Source organism: Protopterus annectens, chromosome 6.part1 (genome assembly GCF_019279795.1).
Source record: "Protopterus annectens isolate FY-2018-M chromosome 6.part1, PAN1.0, whole genome shotgun sequence".
NCBI lineage: Eukaryota > Metazoa > Chordata > Ceratodontiformes > Protopteridae > Protopterus > Protopterus annectens.
The window spans coordinates 41,139,963-41,164,444 of NC_056738.1; positions in this window are offsets into that span (position 1 = coordinate 41,139,963).

Sequence of the window (24,482 nt, forward strand, 5' to 3'; positions counted from 1 at the left end):
GTTATTAAAGAGTTAACAAAACAATATTTTCAAAAACCAAGTACAATATATGTATATTTTAAACAAGGCATCATTTTAAAAATTCAACAACATTTGCATTATTCTTGCTAACAGCAAGTAACTGTGGTTCTTTAAAATGTATTGGAAACCATACAAACAATCATTGTGAACTCATATTACTAATTAATCAATGCCATCTACCGGACAAACAGAGGAAAAAAAAATAAAAGAAAATGTTTTTATACCTTGCTCATAGACACCTTTAAAGGTAACTCAATGGTTATGCCAGTAGAATAATGATTATACATTTTAAACATTTAAAGAAGGTAGCACTTTAAAATTCAACAACATTTGCCTTATTCTTACTAATAGCAACTAACTATGGTTCTTTAAGATGTATTGGAACTTCATTTAACATTGCACTGGCAAAAGCCATATAGATCCATCATTGTGTACTCATATATTAATAATTAACCAGTGCCATCTACTTGAACAAACAGAGAGAAAAGAAAAAAAATGTTTTTATACCTTGCTAATAGACACATTTAAAAGTAACTCAATGGTTATGTCAGCAGAATAATGATTATACATTTTAAACATTTAAAGAAGGCAGCACTTTAAAATTCAACAACATTTGCCTTATTCTTACTAACAGCAACTAACTGTGGTTCTTTAAGATGTATTGGAACTTCACTTAACGCTGCACTGGCAAAAGCCATATAGATCCATCATTGTGTACTCATATATTAATAATTAACCAGTGCCATCTACTTGAACAAACAGAGAGAGAAAAGAAAAAAAATGTTTTTATACCTTGCTAATAGACACATTTAAAAGTAACTCAATGGTTATGTCAGCAGAATAATGATTATACATTTTAAACATTTAAAGAAGGCAGCACTTTAAAATTCAATATTTGCCTTATTCTTGCTAGCAGGAACTAACTGTGGTTCTTTGATTGCACTGGAATCTTCATTTAACACTGCACTGTCAAAAGCCATATAAACACATCATTGTGAACTCATATGTTAATAATTAACCAGTGCCATCTCAACAGAGAAATGTTTTTGTACCTTGCTCATAGACAGACTTAAAAGCAACTCAATGATTATGCCAGTAGAATAATGAGTATAGATTTTAACTGAAACTACTTATGTCTAATATTTACACTACTTAAACTCTTATATCAAAGGTTATATCCCATTTTTAAATGTAATTTAACACTTCTTTTATGTAAGCTGTAAATGCACTTTAAAGTCATTTCTCTATGCAGACAATGTTAGGTAGCTTTGTAACTTTTAAATGTAAAGGCAGTTTCTAAAAGACAGTACCTTAAGTATTACATTGTAGCAAAGAGGTTTTCTTTACAGACAAGTAAGCAGAGTTATTTAGAACACATTCCACATCCATTTCTTTAAAATTTCCCATAAGAGTGGTATATTCTTCTGTCCTGTAGTTCTTTGGAGCTGTAGCACTTGTTTAGCCTTCCAAATGTTGTTTTTGGATCAAAAGATATGAAAAGAGTTGTCTTAGGCAGGATTTACTTTGAAGAGATGCAGAAAGGTGGATTTTGCCTGGTCAGGTGTTTCCAAGGATATTTTTTCTTCTTTGTAATAAAATGTTAAAGTTGCAGGATATCTCATTTGGAAACAAATCTTATTTTCAATGAGGTAATTGCAGTATTTGCTGAGTTTCTGTCGATTTTGTTTAATTTGTAAAGGAAGATCTTGAGTAATCATAATTTTATGCGCTCTCCATGTAATATTCTTTTTAATCTTATAAGCTGACAGTATCTGTTGAACATGTGCTGAATTAAGCAGTCTGATATAGATTTGTCTAGGAAGATCAATTGTTTGTGTATGCTTTATAGCTCTGTGAGCTCTTTTGATCACTATCTCATCCAGGAGATTTTTATTAGCCAGAAGAGAACTTAGTATTTCTTTTATTATTGAAATAAGTTCTGAATTATCAAAGCTCTCTGGAATACCTCTTATGATAAAAGTATTTCTCTGGCTTCTAGCTTCCAAGTCTAACATTTTTTGCTGTAATTCTTTAATTATGGTGTCATTGGTTTGTGCTTTTTGTTGCAGTTCATTTATTTTTAATTCATTGTCCATAATTTTAGCTTCATTTTGTTCAAGCCTAAGCACAATTTGGTCCAGAGTAGAGCCAAATGTAGTTAGCTTTTGAGAGAAACACTGAACTTCTGTTTGTAAAGGTTGTAAAGCAGTTTTCAGATTCTCCAGTGTTAAAGGCTGTTCCTGTTTTAATCTTTGAGACATTTTATCAGCTTCTTGTTGTTGCTTGTTAATTTTTTGCCTTTTAGAAGTGGTTTCTTTCTCAAGAGTAGTAATTGCAGACAGTTTGTTTTTTGTGATTACAGTTTCCATCCGATCTGGCTGATTCTCCATTAATCTTGTATAGTTAGATTTCTAGTAGTAGTGCAGAATTTTAAATGATAAATCTTGTTATGAAAGTTATTTTTCTTGTTACTTTCCTCTTATTAGGCCTGTTAGTCTTGAAGAATCCACACCATGCGGTTCAGGGCTCTGTTTCCAACAAGTAATCATTTTATCCTTCAGAATGAGAGAATCTTTGAAAGATAAAGATGAAACAAGTAAGTACTCATATTTCTGCTTTAATCCATTGATGTTTGGTATACTTTTCCTAAGCGATGCGCTGGTTTGAAGTCAGATTATAGAATGGGAATGCAGGAGCTGCACTGTCAGTGTGCTTGCAGGCTGTCCACCATTTTAGAATGCCATGTTAAATGAGTTTAACATAGCGAGACAGCTTTAAAAAAGCAACAGAGAATTTCTGTTGTTTTTTTTAAAGCTGTCTCACTATGTTAACCCCATTTAACATAGCAAGACAGTTTTGAAAAAAGCAACTGAGAAAGCAAGATCTCCGTTGCTTTTTAAAGTGTCTCGCTATGTTAAATGGGTTTAATATAGCGAGAGAGCTTTAAAAAAAGCAACGGAGATGCTCCGTTGCTTTTTACAACCTGTCTCGCTATGTTAAATGAGTTTAACATAGCGAGACAGCTTTAAAAAAAGCAACGGAGCATCTTACATTCTCCACTGCTGTAAAAAAAAAAAAAAAAAAAAGGAGTTATAATAATGGAAAAAGTCCAGGCGACCGGACCTTTTTCCATTACTATAACTCTGATTTACAATGTGCACGCTGACCAATCAGCATGCATGTTTTGGAATATTAATGGGGGGTCAATGTATAATAGAAAATAATACATGTTGGAATAAAATATGGTCAGATAGAGTAGGTAGAGGCAGTGGTATAGAGGAAGTGGTGTTGACAAGATTGACAGATTAGTAAGGTGGTTGTGGCAATAGGCAGGAAGTGGAATTGTAGTGGCTAGTGGGACAGGAAGGGGAGGGATAATTAGGTATAAAGGTAATTGTAATGGGGTGGGTGGGAATGGAAGTAGGGTAGGGGAGTGAAGTGAGCCCGAGCATAGCAAGGGCGAACGAAGCGGGGCTAGCACCATGGTCAAGATGAAGTCATAGAAACAATCAGAAAAAGATAGTGAAAAACTAGCTTGAGAAACAAGGATATACAGTTTCTAAAGGTATAGTCCCCAGAAATAAAATAAAAAGAAATAAAATATGAGCAGAAGTAAGCTTACAAAAGGATACTGGCCTCAAGCTACACAAGTAGATTTACTTGAAGCAAATCCAGTGCTGTATGGTTAAAATAGGCTACAATAGAGAGGGGCTTTGGAGGGGGAGAGAGAGGTATTACTAGCTGCTAAAAGCAGGGCAAAAATAAAAAAATTAAAAAATGAATATGTAAGAGTCTGAAGACAGTAAAATAGGGCAGGTGCTCTAGGAAAGGTAGTTATGAGTGAGGCTAGAAATGAATTCAGGGAAGGGTAAAGTACAGAACAGGAGAATATACACAGAAACAGTATGAGGATAGTGGGTAACCAAAGAGAAAGGATAGGATCAGAGAACACAATCAGAGACATTCTGTAAAATCAGGGACAGTTGAATGGGATAGGGATGTGTGTGTGTGTGTGTGTGTGTGTGTGTGTGTGTATGTGTGTGTGTGTGTGTGTGTGTGTGTGTGTGTGTGTGCGTGTGCATGTGTGCGTGTGTGTGCGTGTGTGTGCGTGTGTGTGCGTGTGTGTGTGTGTGTGTGTGTGTGTGTGTGTGTGTGTGTGTGTGTGTGAGCCTTTTAATGTGTGCATGTGTGTGGGGGTGATTGAGGGGGTGTCTGTGCCAATATGATGCAGGAGCTGTCAGCAGTGAGTACTACATTAAAGTGTTGATTAGTGCTTGTTTTACTCATTTCATAATTCAGAGACGTGCTCATTAGAAGATGAGGCCTTTCTTTTTTTTTTAAAACAGGTTTATTGTTTTAACATATAAGAGAAATATCATAACAATTTTATACAAGTAATTAAAAATAGGTATTATTATAACATTCAACAAAACAACTAAAGTATTTACAAAGACATCCACTACAATCAGATCAATTAATTAAACTAAAATACCATGCTATTGAAATTAAATTTTTTTTAACAAATTTTGTAAATTATCCCATACAATATAATAAGATGTTTTTCTATTTGTTCTTGTCCTAATTGTGTTTATTTCCATATGGCACACTATATTCATAACATTTTTAAATTCATTGAACGAAGGAGGTGTATCTGAAATCCAATTTCTAGTTATTATTTTCCTAGCCACTGCTAGAATAGACCATAACAAGGGAAGCTTGACCTTTTTAACACTTTGAGGTACAGGTGTGTTGAATAATATAAGAGATTTAGAAATAATGAAATTATCTGTAAAAAGAGCCTGCAAAAATTCATTAATTGACTTCCAGTATTCTTTCAATTTTATACAGTCATGAAACATATGAGCCCAGTCAGCATTAATTTCTACATTACATCTCTTACATAAATTATCTTTATTATTTATTTTATTCATCATCAAAGGTGTATAAAAAGATCTATGTAAAAATTTCCATGTATAAAGTCTCCAAACAATGGAAGACGTAGTTCTATAAGCAGATTCCAATATATATTGTTTATCTTGTTGATTTGGTGGGTCCCCATTAATAGAAGTGAAATAATTCCAGTATGAATCTACACTGTAAAAAGTTTCTTGTCTGATAATTTTATGTATGTATGAAAGTTTACCTTTATCAGAAACTTTATGTTGTAAATTTAATATCAAGTAATCAATCAGTGTTGGAATAGATTCTTTAACTGTTATAGACATTAGATCTATTTTATTAATGAGATGTTGTCTAAAGGTCTGAACCTCTAACCAGCAAGTTTCTCTTAGATCAAATTCTTGTTTTAAAAATCTAGATTTTTAACTTTATTATCAGATATCAACTGATACCAGTACTTTAGATCATTATCTATAGCTAAATGAGTTCCTTCAGAAGTAGATGACAAAAGCATACCCTGAGTATACTTTATAGTGAATACAATAAAATTCCATTCCCTATACTTAGGGTGCATGAATATAAAGTTACGATAACTAATAATAATATTTAATGGGTAACAAACCATATGTTTAGGTGTAATAGGTGAAGTACAAAATTCCTTTAGTAACCATAACATGGAGTTATTTACAATCATATTTTTATGTGTTAAGGAGATTTTCATGAAGTGCATACTAATTAGCTCCCAATAATCTTTCCATTTTGCGACATATGACTGATCTATTAATAAAGTAATAACTTTTACAATAGAAGAGATAGTATATAAAGTAAAGTCTGGAAAAGAAATACCCCTTGAGACCAGCTATTAGTATGTTTCTTTAATGCAATCCTAGGTCTATTAGGCGCCCATAGGAAATTTAACATTAGTGTATTCAGTTTCTTGATAATTATTTTTGTAGGTGGAAGTATTATTGATTGTATTAAGTATAAAATCTTGGGGAATATTATCATTTTAATAATTGTAAGTCTCTCCTCCATAGTAAAAACATATTATTCCAGGTATTAAAAAGATTTTGTATATTAAGAAAACAGGTATTATAATTATTATATATAATAGATTTAATATCTTTAGATAGTATTATACCTAAATAAGTTATCTGACCTGAATTGGGTACATATTTAGTAAAATCACTAATGAGAATATTTGTTCGTGTATATATAGGTAGTATTTTAGTTTTTTCTTCATTGAATATTAAACCAGAAATACTTTTAAAATTCATCATGTTATCAAATAGAGACTGCATAGAAGAATTAGATCCTGCTGATGTAATTAGAACATCATCTGCAAAAAGTTGAATTTTGGATGTTGTATTTATATCTATTTATAACCCTCTATGTCAGTACTGTTTCTGATCAAATTAGCCCAAGGCTCCATTACTAAAGTGAATAATAGTGGAGAAAGTGGACATCCTTGTTTTGTACCTTTAAGAATGGGTATTTTTTGTGAAACATATGTTCCTACCTTAATATAAGCCAACGTTCCTTTGTATAAATGCTCAATTAGATTTACAAATGCATCTGAGAAGTTTGTGCATTTCATTAAGGTAAACAGATAGTCCCAACTTACTGAATCAAATGCTGAACTTATATCAAGACTAATAAGTGTTAAATCTTTCTTTTTCCTATTTGCAAAATCTATTAATGTTAAAGTTCTTCTTATATTATCAAAAGTATTTCTATTTACAATGAAGCCTGTCTGATCTATATCTATAATGCCGGGAATGATTGTCTTCAATCTGTCAGCAAAGATACTCATAAACATTTTATAATCAACATTAAATAATGAGATGGGCCGATATGAAGAACATCTAGTTGGATCTTTATTAGGTTTTAAAATTGGCGAAATAAATGTATATTGCCAAGATGGGGGGGGTTATTAACTCAGTTTGGGCCAAAATAAAAACCTTATGTATTAATGAATATGTACTTTTAGAAAGGATTTTATATATCTCTGGTATAATACCATCATTACCTGGTGCTTTGTTTGATTTAAGCTTATTTATTTGTGTGATAACCTCTGTATATGAAATACTTTTGTCCAATAGTTTAATCTGTTGTTTATTAAGCTTTTTATTCATGTTTGTGGTTATAAACTCCTTTATTTTATCTTTAGGTTCCATGTTAATGTTATTATGGTTAATTTTGTGAAAGTGATTTCTAAATTCATCTAGTATTTCTGGTACACTAGAAACATTCTTCTTTTTCCTTAGAGAAAAGATTTCTTTGATATGGTTTTGTTTATTCAACCTTTTTGTTTTATTTTTAAGTCTATGTAAGTATTTGGGGCTTATTGAATAAGACAAAAACTTGTATTCTCTAAAGTTATTTTAACTTTATGAGTTAAAATTTCTTTGCATTTCTCATTTAGTTTGTTTATTTCTTCAATAACTTTCTTGTCCATAATATTTTCTTTATTATTATGTTTATAAGAGTCTAATTTACTTTGAATATCTAACAATTCCTTATCCCAAGATTTCCTTTTATTATTATACCATCTGATACTTTGTCCATATAGATATGATTTTAAGGCATCCCAAACATAAACAATGGAGACTTCAGGAGTATTATTTATGTCTAAAAATGTTTTACTTCTGAAAGTATATATTCTTTATAGTCTTTAAGTTGAGTTAAGTATGCTGGTATCCTTTTGATCTGAACATTATGAGTATTTTTATCATGAATTCAAAACAATTGAATTATGATCAGATATAGGACATGAAATGATTTTGGAATTAATTAAATCTGTTACCATCTGGTTAGAAATAAAGACCCTATCTATTTTTGAATAAGTTTTGTATCTGTTAGAAAAAAAAGGTGTATGGTAATGATTTTGAATCTATCTGATTATTAATATCATTCAAATGATAAGAATTAGCAAAATCATTTAAATGTTTTGCATTAGATGTAATTCTTCTTTTCCCTATAGTGGTAGTATCACTTTCATGTAGTATACAATTAAAGTCACCAGCTAAAATAATATCTCCTATAGAGAATGATATGATCTTATCAAGATGATGTTTCACTGTATTAATACCAATTCCAGGTATCCAATATACATTAATTAAAGTGTAAGTATTCCCATTAATTTGTATTGTAACCATACAAAACATTCCTTTGTCATCCTGATAACACTTAATGGTTTTAGGAATGGGCATACTTTTATTCCATAAAATAGCCACTCCTCTTTTTTCTGAGTGTGCTCTGAACTAACCAATACTGTATATTTGTTTGTGGCTAGTTTATCAATATCTTTTTTCAAGAGATGGGTTTCTTGCAGGAAGGCTAAGTTGGCCTTATGTAAATTAATGTATCTTATTAGGCTTGCCCTTTTACATGGATTATTCAATCCATTAATGTTTAAAGAAATTCCTTTTAAAGATGTCATTTGGCATTTTTAAAACTTAAGAATCTTATGATCAAAATAACAAATAACAAGATAAGTAATGTTACATCTCCTCCTTTAGGTGTACCTTTAAATATAGCTGTATTTATTGAATCTCTTATGGGATTTCGTATAGGATTCGATTTTGTTTGTAGTGACAATGAATGTACAAAATATATTGTGGATGTCAAAACTATATACAAATAACAATGAACAAGTGAAAATAATGTAAGGATTAAACCTTGCATCCAGCCTGGAGTTATAAACTCCAACTTAGAGTAGTATTTACCACTCAAGTTAACCCCCTACCCTAAGCAGCAGTACCTCAGCTACCACCTTATCAATTTAATACTAGTTATATTTAACTGAGGTTAACAGTTTTCAATTCAATTATCTAGCAAGACAAGACTACACATTTGGTAAAACAGCATCATATGAACTAAAATAAACCTTTTTTTTTTTTTTTTTTTTTTAAAAACTGTTCATACTACTATATACATCCATGTAATATAAAACACTTGTATTCAAATAGCATTCAAATAATCTTAATGTTAGAAATCAAGAGGGGAGAAAAATAAGTTCTAACATTCATTTAAATCAAAAACTTTGGCTAATATGATTCAGACATTACATATATTAAGATGCATCTATTTTCTGTCATGTAAATGCAATTAACGGCTTCCAAAAAAACCTTGAATTGCTTGTATATGAGCATTTACTCAAACTCATTATTGTCAATAGAATAAAATATTGTATTCATAGAAATTGTTATAAATCATACTGCATAGTTATGCAGATTCTCAGAAACACTTATATACATATATACATACACACACACTCACACACACACACACACACACATACATATATATATATATATATATATATATATATATATATACATATACACACACACACATATATATATATATATATATATACACATACACACACACACACATACATATACACACACACACACACACACACACACACACACACACACAGATATATATATATATATATATATATATATATATATATATATATATACATACATACATACACACACACACATACACATATACATATATATATATATACATATGCATACACACACACACACACACACACACACACACACACACACACATACACACACACACACACACACACACACACACACACACACACACACACACACACACACACACACACACACACACACACACACACACACACACACACACACACACACACACACACACACACACACACACACACACACACACACACACACACACACACGCACACACATATATATATATATATCTGATCTCACTGAGTTGTGTCATTACTTAGCACTATCTTACTTGCGGTCCTGATAATAAATCTGTCTGCTTTATATAAAATAATGCACAGCAAACACATTTCAGTAACCAGATTTTACAACCATGCTATACTACTGCTTTAAAATATATCACATGACAATTTCTTCCAGTATAGAGTTATAAAATTATTTATGCTTGTCAATCAGATGAATTAAATGAGTTATAGTAATGTATATGTTTGGAACATAAGTTTTTAACACAGATTATTAAGCTGCTGTTAAGTAGATTTTCAAAAACACTTGAATAAATGTTTCATTTTCTATGCCTTCTAAAATAAGACATTTACTTACTACAAGAAACTGTATCATTTAAATTCATTATAACTGACATATTTTATGAATTATAACATAGATATTTAAGTAATTATATAAAACAACTCACATTTAGATGTTAAAGAGTTGATTTTCCTTCACATAGTCGCATTTGTATCATTTCTATTTCTTGGTAGAGTGTCATTCCTGAATCTGTGATGTGTCAGTGTGATACTTAGGTCAAAGGTGAGACTAGCTGCTTTCAGCTTCTCTGTGAGAATTCTGAGAGTTGAAGCTTTTGAAGTAGCTCATGGACACTGTGCATGAGACAGCCCACATCCCAGATTGTCTCCCTTAACATTTTGGCGGGAAACTTATTAAAAACTAGTGACAAACATTCATTTAGCAGTGTAAATGCATCTAAACATGACAAAACCTTCACAGTGTATTTTACAAGTTATTACAGCTTCTATGTAAGTGAAATTAAGCCCAAAATTATTAATAAGTAATAAAACTCAATATTTTTGTCCCAACTCAATTTTTATGCAAATCTTATTATTTACTGTGTCTATATGATCAAAAGCATTTCTATATATTAATAAAGAAAAGAAAAAGAGAGTAGAAAGTAAAAGGGTGTAAGGCAGAAATAAAAAAAATGTAAGAGAAATCTATAAGAAGTATATACAATGGAATATTACTTACTGTTTATATTAATAGAGTTAAAAATAAAACATATTATTTACTATTATTTAGTTCTAATTATTATTAGTTAAAGCATGACAGATTATTTACAAACAAGCACAAGCAGTGTAATCAAGAAAGTATAATTAAGAATAGCATTTGAAGAACATATAAACTTTTTACAAGGAATAAATATGTTATTATTCTATTAATCATATTTTCATTACTCTTCTCTCCCTGCCCTCCCCCACCCTTTGCCCACTACATAATCTAAATAGAATGTCATTGTTTAAACAAAGAAAAGAAGAAAAGAAGAAGAAAAAAAAAAGATAAAGAAAAAAATGTATCAAATTACTGACCTTACTTCTCCTTTTCAGAAAGAGAAACCAGTTGAATCACAACTTGCCATTAAATCTCCAGGTATTTTGACTAGTTATGAAACAAAACATTTCTTTGCACACAGAGAATAACTTTGAATAAATCTTTTTCAAAATATTTGTTGCTTCTTGGAAATGCAGGTACTATATTTAAAAAGATTAATAATGAAATAAAATGATGAAAGAAAAAAAACATAGAACAAATCATTTGTTTTTTAGTCTCTTCTTCTTCTCTGAAGTCTTCCACGAAGTTTCAGTTGCCAGTCTCTTTAATGAAGGACTAGCCCATTCCATTTCTTCTATTTTATCCAAAATCTTATTTTTTTGATAAACAGTAAAGCAGAGTCTAAGTCATCGAAAATTTTAGGACCATCAGGAAGGAAGATTTTAAGCTTGGCAGGAAACAGAAGGTATGTTTTAAACTGTGCTTTTTTAAGCTCCCTTATTAGTGGCAGAAAAACTTTTCTTTTAGCTATTACCATGGAAGAATAGTCATTGTCAAAACGCACAGTTGTCTCATTAATCTTAACAGGAGCTTTAGCCCAAGCAGATTTAAGAACCATCTCTTTATCAAAAGATGATAGAAATCTAACTATAACTGATCTAGGATAGTTTTTGTTAGAGTTAGTATTAGCTATAGATCTATGTGCTCTTCGATACCAAAAGAGAATGCTTCTGGTAAGTCTAAAGTTTTAGGGAGCCATGTTGTTAAAAAAGAAGTAATATTGTTACCTTCAATATTTTCTGGCAGTCCAAAAATCCTAATGTTATTGTGCCTAGATCTATTTTCCAGGTCATCCAGCTTTGTTTGTAAATGTGTATTTTGTTTCAACAGAAACTCAATGTTGATTTCCTCTTCTTGTATTCTATTTTCCATGTCATTCACAGCTTCTTCTATGCCTGTCACCTGGATCTTCTGTTGTTGCAGGTCTATATGTAACAAGTCTATTTGTTTTGTAGTTTTTTCTATGAAGGTGTCTATTTTAGTATCCATTTTATCCATCTTAGCAGTAAGTTGCTGGATTATAATTATCAGAGACTGAAGTTCTTTCTTGATGCTGGAGTCTTGAGAATTTGTCTTACTGGAACTCATTTCAGACTGATAAACTGACAGGAAAATTTCCAAAGTGATTTCTGACAGGAATATTGTTAAGATTTCCTTTCTTTTTTAGATATAGTTCAAGAACTATATAAAACAAACATATTTAGAAAGAAAATTACTTCAAAAATTAATTTTTTAAGTAATTAATTCCTGTCAGTGTAATGAAATTGGTGGAGCTGAAGAAATCTGCTGCTATCCTGTGTTCATCCTTGGCCACGCCCCTCAAGATGAGGCCTTTCTGAATTGCTGATTTTTGTGATCACATTAACTGGTTCTTTTTTCTACATTAGGTAATGTCTGCAGCTGGATTTATTCTGAATCTAGGTCTTGCTTTCAATGATTGTAATCATAGTAAACTCATTCCTTAAAGTCAATGGAGAAATAGACCAAATGTTCCTTGTTTAGTTGCACTGAAGTGATGTTTACCATGGTAATAGACATTTTACATCAGCTGGTATGTACTATATATCGTAATTTAGAGACAAAGTTGCAATAACTAAATAAATGTTTAGACATGCTATTAAAAGACCTAAAGAACAAATTCATTTTAGGATGAGATTTTAACAGTACCTTTGATAAATCAGAAACTAGTCAAGTCAGAGTTCCCACAATGCCAGCCTTAAGAAATCGGTAAAAATAGACTACTCTGTTAGTCTTGAAATATTTAAATAATTTAGCAAAACCTGATTCCTTATATTTTATACATTAAACATATGTCTTTTGTACACAAACTTACATAGACAATTGTTTTATTGAGCTAGATTCAAAGATCGGTTTGTTTAAAATAATTTAATGCATTTTATCAGACCAGAACTCTGTTATATCAATCTGGCTTTAAATTATAAAAGGTTACAGTCAATGCAGTATATGTTGAAATTTAAAGAATTTGGATAGTGTTTGGAAAATAAACTGCAGAATCTATAAATAAATGGGGAGTTAATGACAATCGGCAGTTATAATGACATGGCAACTCGCATCTATAATACATTGTTTCTCCTCATTTTGTGCTTTTGTTTGTCACCGCCATACAACATAACAATACAATTGATGGTCAGCATCGAGGGGACCCTGTGAGTTATACTTGCTAGACTACCAATAAAATGTTTGTAGAATGGGGGGCTTACATTTAAAAGTACTGGACAGCTGAAGTAACTTCAATGGTTTTGTTGGGTTTTTTTTAACACATTTTTGTTGATTTTTTTCAAAATATGTGACCTTACATGCATGAATTCTAGCTATAGAAGTGCAACATTTTAAATATATATATATATATATATATATATATGTTAATACTAACATATATTGATATGTTGCAGTTTGTTCTGGCATTTAAAATCATTTCTTACATGATAGCTTTGTAATTTTCATTTCATTTTGGCAAATTTCAGTAGCCAACCCAAGAAAATCTTGAAATAAAGATATATTTTCCATTCTCAAGTTTTTAGTGATAATTTTGCTTGCAAATGTCAGTACCACCATACCAACCTATAATCAAGTTTTACTGCAAACAGGAAAAGGTGAATTTGTATGTATTAATGACCTTGTTAAATTACAGTTATCTGACCATATAAACATCTTGAATTTCCTCAAAAAATAATTCAACTTGCAACATTCAGTAAATATATGTTGCTAATCATCTGCTTTTAGTCCAATACCATGTGTCCAACAACTTAAATTTCTGTTACCGTAAAACTTTTTTTATCTTATGCAGGGTCATAAATAGCCTGTGACTATGTCTCCAAGTTAAGCCTGTGGCATATGAGCAATAAATCTCAGTATTTAATCTTTATTTTCTGATTCATTTATGTCATCCAAATTAATTTTAGATAAGCAACTACCAAACATAGGTTTGATTTTTATCTAATAAAATGTTATATAATCTAGATAAACAATTTTTAGTATATAAATTACCTATAGAATAAAGACAATCTAATAAGCAGGAACATTCTGTTTTAATCTCTGTTGGCATACTAATCAAAATGTTTTCCAATATTATTTCTCTAATTTTGATCAATAAAATCAAGATTCTAACTTAAATGTATTTATAATAGTTCCAGTAGAAGTATCCAAATGTCCAAAAGATCATTATAACCAATATATGAGTTTGTTTCTTTTAAACTTGTTCTTCTTTCTGCTTTTCCCAGTTAGGGGTCGCCACAGCAGATCACCTGTCCGCTCATGATTGGCAGTGGAGTTTTACGGTATCGAGTTGCCAGCCTGGTGCCCAACCTTCCACAGAAGGCAAACACACACACACACACACACACACACACACACACACACACACACACACACTCACACCTAGGGCCAGTTTAAAGTGTCCAATCCACCTACAGCATGTCTTTGGGATGTGGGAGGAAACCGGAACACCCTGAGGAAACTCATGCGACCACAGGGAGGACATGCAGACTCTGCACAGAGGGCACCCCAGTCAAGGATCGAACCTCTTGCTGTGAGGGTTTCTTTTAAACTTATTAAATGTTCATAATTCATACTCGCTAAAGTAAATGGTAGTGGAAAAATAGCAAATATCTACTTTTTCATGAATGTTTCTAAATTCATACTTTCTGATGTTTTTCATAAGATTACTTATGTAGTTAGCCTCAACTATTTTCTTATAATTTTTATTAAGATACATTTGTAAGAATTATAATGTGTTCTTATCCAAAACAGAGGTTTAGGGGAAGGCAAGAATTGAGCAATCAATGCAATGTCTGCATGAATAATTGTTAGAAAGAAGAAAAACACTTATGTAATGTGTAATGCATGAATCTGACAAATGTTAATGCAGTTTGTTTTCTTTTCTGTTATGTATGTGTGCCCATCTTTGTGATAACTTAATAAAGGTGTTTGAAAACATATGTGATTTTAAGGGCAAATTCTTATATATTGATTGTTGAATATTATTCCTTTCACTAAAACATCGATTTCCCACCCAGCTAACAACTGTTTTAAAAAGTGGAGCTATGGCATATGTTTCCATACTTGAAAATCCATTAAGTAAATGCCATTAGAAATCAGAACTTTGCCTGCCATATACATACATTTATATACTGTATGTATATATATCTACACACACATACACACACACACACACACACACACACACACACACACACACACATGTACATATATATATATATATATATATATATATATATAAACACATACACATCACATATTTCATGTAATAAAATCATTTTAATCATCATGTCTATCTTCAAATGTGTAAAACTATCACTTCACCATTTTCCTTATTAAATTCAGTAAATTTCTTTACTTTAAATAATGTAATTTGGCAATAGAATATATTTCTTTAGATATAATACTTTCTAGATATGTGGAGGAGGTCTAATTGTTAGTTTATACTCACAATTAAATAACTATTTAATTTGATTTATTAATAACATTTCTGCTTTATATCTATTTGTTTTCTGTTTGGAAATCCTTTCAAATAATCCAGTTCACTTTAATATATTATATGAAGAATTATTACAGCTTCTGTATTTAACATTAAGCCATCAATAAACAACGGAATTTTGATTGATATGTATTATTTATGCCCAATCCATTAATATTTGGATCTAATCTAATATTATTGATAAAAGGTTCTATAGCAAGGGCAAACAGTGATTGATGGAGTGAGAGGGCATCCCTGTTTTGCACCTTTAGTTAGATTAATAACTTGATTAAGCTTTGGGACACATGTATAATATTAAGCATTTATAGAAATTTCACGTGTCATAATGTTACAATGCTTTAAATGGACATTTCCAATTTATTGAATAAAAAGCTTTTCTAAATCTAGTTATATCACAACTAATGTATTATTTGTATATATTTGCATAGTCAATTAAGGTTAAAAGTCTTTTTAATGTTATCACATGTTTGTCTCATCTACAAAACCTGCCTGATCCTTATAAATAACAATGTCCCATACTGACTTCAATCTGTTAGCAAAGATGGGTTCAAACAATTTGTATTGTATATTCAAGAATTAAATAAGTCTGTATGATCCACAAAATTCTGGGTCCTTTTACTGTTTTAAGATTGGTGAAATTGAATAATATTCCATAATTGGGGTATATAACAAATATTTTGCATCATATTATAAATATTTTCAATAATTGTATTATATATTGGGATAGTAATTTATGTATCTCAGGAATAATACTATCTATTTCAGGAACTTTACCAAGATTTATGTTTTTAATTTGCAGTTATGTTTTAGGCATTGGGGAAAGCCTCCATATTGTAGTCTTTTGCTCAGGTGCCAATTTAATTTTAATATTATTCTTCAAATATTATCTGAAATTCTTCTATAACATCTTAAATAATAATAATAATTTGATTAGTTTCTTCATATCTCTTTTTAAAAGCCTGTAATATTTTTATATCTGATGTTCTGATGTATTTTTATATGATTAGAGTTCTTATTTGCTTAGACCTGTTGATTAGTCTGTAAATTCCTTTTGATGGCATTGAACAGGCTCTGAGTCTAATTTTCACCAAGGCAAATCCCATTGTGTGTGTCAAAATCTATTTGCAAAGTTTTGTTAAAGGCTTAACATTGTTAACACTATTTCTCTGCCCCTCTGAGTTTCCATGTCTTGATGTAATTTTTCCCAAATATCCACCAGATACTTATCCTTATCCCATTGTTGGTATTTCTTATTATACCATGAGTGCCACAGTATTATATCATTAACTCTCCATTACTATTAAAAAGATATAGGTCTTTATTTTTTTTATGCATGCATTTCTGAAAACCCTTTTATTCTGGCATACATGCAGGAGTTCTAGTGACTATTATACATTTCCTATGTTTATAATTATATTAAGACCAATTGCATCGTGATCAGATGACAGGGAATCATTTTGATTTTGTTGATTTTATTCTTAAATTCAAAAATTGATTTGAGACATATATTCAGTCAGTACCGAACTCCTATGAATAATGTGTAAAAAATAAAGAGTCAGTCCCTGTCATAGCTAAGATATCCTTAAGGATCACTGCTTCAGTCCACTTCTTCAAATCCTTAGCCACTGCTGATATTCTTAGCTCTTTTTAGCAGAAGTGTCTTATTTGCCCAATACACAATTAAAGTGCACTCCTAAAATTAAACTCCCTTTCGAATTACTCAGTATCATTTCCAAACTCTCTTTAATTAATTTAGCACCCACTCCAAATGATAAGTATTCACTTGGCAAAGTATATACATTATTTTCTGAAATTCAATATTTAATATGGTAAACAGATCTTTTAAGTCATTGGCCCCAATTCCAAAAGACTTGTTTTCAGTGTAAGTGGTCACTTACACTGAGAGCAGGCCGAGAGCAGGTGTTTTAGAATCTGGTCACCATAGTCAGCTGGTTTATAGATAGGACTTACTCCAAAGTAAATCACTTAACAGTGAGAGCAAGTCGTTCGGAATCAGGGCAGACTTACACTGAGAGCAGCTCTTTAGGAATCTGACCCAAAGTTTGTATACATAACCCTGGTAGTGGGGATGTGTGTGTGTGTGTGTGTGTGTGTGTGTGTGTGTGTGTGTGTGTGTGTGTGTGTGTGTGTGTGTGTGTGTGTGTGTGGAATAATGCATAGTCCATCCATACACTAAACACAACTTTCCTAAGATTAGTGATGTGATGTTGATGAACTTTTGCCTGAGGAATATATCTGCACTTATTGATTTGATTTTTAGCTAATTAAAGGACCACTCGCAAAACCCATTTAAGGGACTGAGCTGCTGTGCCATAAATATCCTTACAAGACCCCTATGTAGTTTGCTACAGCAAGAGGCAATCTGCATAATTATGTCACTGCTTTGTGATTACCACACAAAAACATTTCAAAGTCATATCATAGGCCTGAAAGAAAGATGCAGGTCTACATACATTGAGAGTAGCCATGTGATCCTTTGCCTTATTTGCCACAGGGCAGTTGAATGATATGGCTACTATAGAAATTCTATCTATACCACTAGTCATATGTATCGTGATACAGCATCCTCTACATATTTGGTCTTTGGTACTGAAAGTGCACTAAGGGGTGTTCAAGGCTAGAGGGGGCTCTTAGAATTAGAGTGGAGAAGGAAGAAATTCTCATTGTAAAGAGCTGAACATAATATGAAAGCTCCCACCAGAGAAAGAGAGAGAGAAGGAGAAACAGAGTACAACATCTATCACAGATACTCAGCCTGCAGAGAAGTAGGATCTGCAGAAGAACAGGCTTTGGTCTAAAAGGCTTTGGGGTGGGTGAAGGGTATTTCCACACTCTGCAGAGAAGCAAGGAGAGAGAGTCAGAGCTTGGATGCTCAGAAGAGACAGTTGGGAGAAGAACCTTGGAAAATTCTGATTGGAAGAGAGTTCACAAGGAAGAGACAGCCCCAAGGGAATACAGTTAGAATACACACTAAAAAAGCTTTCTTCCACTGGAATAGTTTAATAAACGATCTGGTACCTCGGCAGTTCGCCTTCAAGGATCACAGTTCAATTAGTTTCAGCATCATCTTAATATACCATTTTTAAATCAATTATTCAATTAATCAAGTGATGCAGAGTCATTAAGAAACAATTCAAGTTAAAGTGATCTTGAATTTTATTTTCGTATGTTGCAGTTATTGGATCTTTAGCCGGATTCCTACTGGTATTCATTTGTTTAAATTATACGAAATGTCGTTTCGTAATGCGGGCTCTGAACAGAGCCGCACAGCTGATTTATTGTCATTCAAAGACATCATTACTGAACGTGATAAAAAGTACTCCAGTTCAGACCCTTGGAACATTGGGGGTAACAATATTGCCGCGGATGGGCGTTTTGCTGAATTAAGCAAACTAATGTCGAAAGAAACTGCTCTGTATTTTGATACACGTCTACTTGAAAAATACATTAGCTTGGACATTACCCCTCAGGGCTTGCGCGTTGAAAAGTTACCTGCAACACCATTTAGTGAGGATGAGTCCGACCTGTTCGATGAATGGAAGAAAGTGTCCCTTTCCTGTACCATTGGTTGGCTTAACATTCTGATTAAGCCTAACATCAGATCACAAGAAAAAGTTAAAAAAGAAATAATGTCATTGCAAGAGGGCTTGATGACTGAGCCTAATTATGGAACTCAAATGTTGGTGATTAGTGAGAAAATGCAGAAACTTGAAAGTGATATTGTATCTAGAAAAAGAAATAAGCTTGTTCGTGATCTTAAAGATTACGAGACAGGCATTCTGTTTAACTGGCAACGTGAGAATACAAGCAACACACGCAATAGGTCAAGGGGCAGGAGCTGGAGCAGTGGCTCAAAGCGAAGAGGACTGTCAGCTTCATCAGCGTCTTCTGGAGAAGGGAATTTGACCAAAAATGTTTCTTTTGCCAGGACTGTGATACACAACAGGGTTCCAGATAAGGAAGCTCAAATTGCAAGTGACGATTCCATCGACACAAACGTGAACTTTTGAAATGATACATCCGGAGGTGGAAACAGGAGAAATGGAAGGAAAGGGCGCAACAGATTCAAATGAAGGTCTGCCTGTATTGACTTCACAAGCGCATTGTTTGAAATGCATTAATTTGTCGAGTTTACCTATAAATGACAATATGCTTAAAGTTTTGTACAAGGGAAGTAAGTTTGTACCTACTTTCTTCCCTTCACTAGCCAATATTTATCTTGAGGTTAGAAATTTTATTAGAAAACTTTTGTTAAGGGTGTACTTTGCAAGACAAAATGAAATAAGTATGCATAATTTATGTAATGAAGAACAAGAAATTTTAAGTGAATCTGATACAGATGATAGTTTGTTAAATCTATCAATTTATAATTATGATTGGGATGAATGCAACATTAACGATGAATTTTCTCCTTCTGTAGATAATATCGAATATGTTGAAAATGTTGAGAATGCTCTTTTTTTCACTGGTTACGGCAAACTAGCTTTTCCTGTATTGAAAAGTGTTAATAGTAGATTTATTCCACATATTGTTGTGCCTGCCATTTCTACCTTTCAAAAGGTCCTTTTTAAAGAGTTAGAATTTTCTTTCAGGGAATTTTGTAAAGAAAAAAGGCACTACAATTTGAATAAGGATGAATGGCATGCTTTAAAAGATTTAAGAAAATGTAAGAACGATTATATATTTAAATGTGCCGATAAAGGCGGAAACTGGGTAATAATGGATAAAACTAACTATTGCTTCATGGTGGAGAAACTGTTGTCTAATTCTGATGAATACAAGAGGTTGGATAGTGATCCAACTGAAATATATAATAATGAGCTACTATTCATTTTGGAGAAAGGTGAACGTTTGGGTTTTTTTTCGCAAAACAATGTTAAAAAAATGTATATACGTCAACCTACTGTGCCCATTCTATATGCTCTACCCAAAGTTCATAAAAGCTTATTAGAGCCTCCGGGTAGGCCTATTATATCTGGGATGGGTTCTTTTCTTGAAAATGTTAATCTTTTACTGGACTTTTAGCTGAAGAATTATCTGAACAGGGTAGTGGCTCATTTAAAGAATACACAGGATTTAATCCATCATGTTTCTGGTTTAGAATGGAGCCATGAATACTATTGGGTCACTATTGACGTTAAATCCCTCTACACTAACATTGACAAACAGTGGGGGCTTGAGTCTGTACACAATATGTTAGGTGAGGGACCCAGAACTGCCTTTTTGGTTTATCTGCTGGAATTTTGTCTCATGCACAGTTATTTTTGTTTCAATAATGAATTTTTCTTACAAACCAAAGGCACTGCCATGGGTGCAGCATATGCACCATCATATGCCATCATCTACATGGATTCCTTTGAAAGAAAATGTATATATTCGACTGATTTTTTAAAAAAAAACGTGATTTTGTATAAGCGATATATAGATGATTTAATTTTCATTTGCAAGGGGCACATATGTGAATTTTTAGATTTTTTTGCAATATTGAATGATAATGAACATAAGTTACAATTTTCTTATGAGTTAAATAGAAGTGAGATCAACTTTCTTGATTTAACTTTTTTTGAAAAAGATAATAAAATACATTTTAGACCTTATAGGAAGCAAACATCAGTAAATATGTTCTTACATTCCACCAGCATGCACCCCCAACATTTAATTAACGCTTTACCTCAAGGGGAGTTTCAAAGAATTCGGAATCATACAAGTATAAAAGAAGAGATGGATAAGGAATTGAATACAGTATTTTCTAGGTTGTTGGAAAGGGGATATGACTATAATCATTTATTACGGTGTCGTGATGGACAGACCAGTGAGAATACAAGAGCATCTAATTTTGTGGAACACACTAAACATTTGGTTGCTAACAATTATATTGAGAAAACTAATGTTGAGAAATTGTTCTTTGTAACCAAATTCACCCCTTTTTCTAAAATAATGACTTCTACTATTAGGAAATTCTGGTATTTAATTTGTCAGGATGAAGCAATAGGTGAGTTATTTCCCAATAATGTTAATTTTTCATTTAAAAGGGGAAAAAATTTAAAAGAAATTTTAAATTATAATTTAACACAAAAGGGTAGAGTTATTTCTAGTAAAGTAGGCACTTTTGCATGTGGATTGTGTAGTTTATGTAGTAGGGTCTTGAATGTAGACACTATTAATAAAATTAAACATACACCTAAGGAATATTTTAATTGCAGGTCCACATGTGTAGTGTATATCTTGGGGTGTTCTTGTTCCAACATTTGGTACATTGGACAAACAAAAAGAATGGCTAGAATTAGGATTCTGGAACACCTTAAGGACATAAGAAATGCTAATGTTTCTAGTCCTGTGGCAAAGCATTTTATTGATAATCATGGTGGGTGTGGTGACAGTTTGAAATTCAGCATATTAGGAAGGCCCTTCATCTGTAGAGGAGATGATCTTATAGGTAAACTATTAGAACTGGAGACTAGAATGATAATTAAATTCAACACTTTGAAGCCATATGGGTTAAATCAGGAATTGGCTCTATGAAATATCTAAATATATTGTATTTATATTTACTAACTTATAGGTTCATAGGTTCATAGGTTCATACTAGGCTATCTGCCCAAGGGCATTTATAAGCCTAGCCCATAGTTATGTGGCTTTCGCCACCCCTTTAGTTTGAATAAAAACTATGCCTATCATTTTGCTGTGCCTCTGTCAAGCAGTGACGCTGAAGTAATCCCTGGGGTATATCTGCAATCTCCCATCCATTGGTCAAGATTCCTCTTGAACAAGACCAGAGAGGTGCTCTGCCTCACATGTACCGGGATTTTGTTCCACAGCATAGGGAGTCTCTGGGTGATGAATCTGTCCCTCCAGCACGTTCTATTTATAACCGTGTCAAGGTTTAAGTCTCCCGCCCTTGTGGTTCTGAGGGATCTAGATTTTTTGAGGTGAAGCATATTCATCAAATCTGGGTTTGACATGGCCTTATATGTCAGGCACAGGTCACCTCTGAGCAAGCGGTATGAGACTGAATAGAGCTGGAGTTCTTTCAGTTGGGCAGCATAAGACATATTTTTGAGACCCTTTATCCTTTTGGTGAGGAACTTTTGGGGCCTTTCAAGCTGCAGCAGGTGTCTGGTCAGATACATTCCGAACGGGGCATTGTACTCAATCATAGGTCTAATAAGTGATGATTATGAAAATATATTATTTATATTTTGTAAGTTATGAATTTGTAATATGTAATGTATTCATGTAGGCATTATATAATGTATTTATTTAGGTATTATAATAGGATTTATTATTATACATTTTTACATTAATTGGTTCACCTGGAATATTGTTGGATTTACTTGTTTAAATGATGTCTATTTGAAGAAAATTGAGAGTGTGTGCATTTATATTTTTGTCCTAGATCACTTTAACTTGAATTGTTTCTTAATGACTCTGCATCACTTGATTAATTGAATAATTGATTTAAAAATGGTATATTAAGATGATGCTGAAACTAATTGAACTGTGATCCTTGAAGGTGAACTGCCGAGGTACCAGATCGTTTATTAAACTATTCCAGTGGAAGAAAGCTTTTTTGGTGTGTATTTCGTTGAATTTTATTTTCGTATGTTGCAATACAGTTAGAATGCCTGTCAATAAAGCATAACTCTTCAGTGATATGAACTGGGATTGCCAGAACAGAAACTGAAACGACTGAACTGATTTTTGTTTTGTTTTTTTTTGCTGAGGAATGCACTGTGCCTATTAAGAGTCTTGCTGTATGCACTGTGAACTGAATTTCCTGGACTGAGGTATGGGGGGAAAAGGTAAAAGAAAATAGAACTTTATTTTTTGTTTGCCTAATTGCTATTGAAAGAGAATATAGTACTGGGAGTTCACATTTTTGTACTACAGTACTTTCTGTTCAGTAAAAGATTTAACAGTCACTGTTTACTTAATTTCCATTGGGCCAAAGAAGTTGTAAAAATGGTGATACTTGATACTTGACAACAAAACTTGTATTTACTTTGAGCTAATATCCCCGAAAGATCACAATATATACTGCTTTGTGCCTGTATCTTTATTTTACTTTTGTTTTTATTAACGTTTTGGTTAGTAGGATAGAGCACCAATCACAGTATGATCAATTACTGGCTCCAAAAGAGTTACATTCAAAGTAATAGCAACAAAAATGCAACAAATACAACCAACAGTGGAACACAGAGGTAATACAAACTGGTCACAAAAAAGAGAGAGAGAGATACTATATGTACATTTTATATCACACTGAATTGTCCATTTTAGGCAGAAAGAATAGAACCAAAGGAGCAGTAAGACAACAGCCAGAAGTAGGCCTAGCCTTGGAAACTGAAGGAGGTAACACAGGCATCTAGAGGACAAAGCAAGAAGTAAACATATTTAAAGACACAGAGTCCAAGGAGATAGAGGTACTGAGAAAGGTAAATGTAAGGTAACAGCGAGCAAGGAAAAAGAAAAGTCACGTACACATTTACAGAAAGCAGACAAATAGTGCTAACCAGTACAGTAGTGGCACACACGTAGTGATGAGTGAGGGAATTAACCTAGTGCAGAATAATTTTTATTAAGCGATATATCCCTTGTTCTGGCATTTGCATTTATATCACTCAGGTACTGTTTAAGTTTGGACCTGAACTTGGTGTAGTTAATATGCACAGTGAGATAGTGAGGAAGTGCTTGCCTCAGTTTTAGAGGAAGTACAGAGAAACTAGAGTCAGAGCTATATAGTTTAGTAGATGGAGTTTGGAGTTAGCCTACTGCACCCTGATGTCTGAGGTTGTAAGTTTGGGTGTTAGTGGTAAGTCTCATTGCAAGCAGAGAAGGGACATCTTGGTGGAGTAATTTGAAGAGCTGGGAGCCCAAGG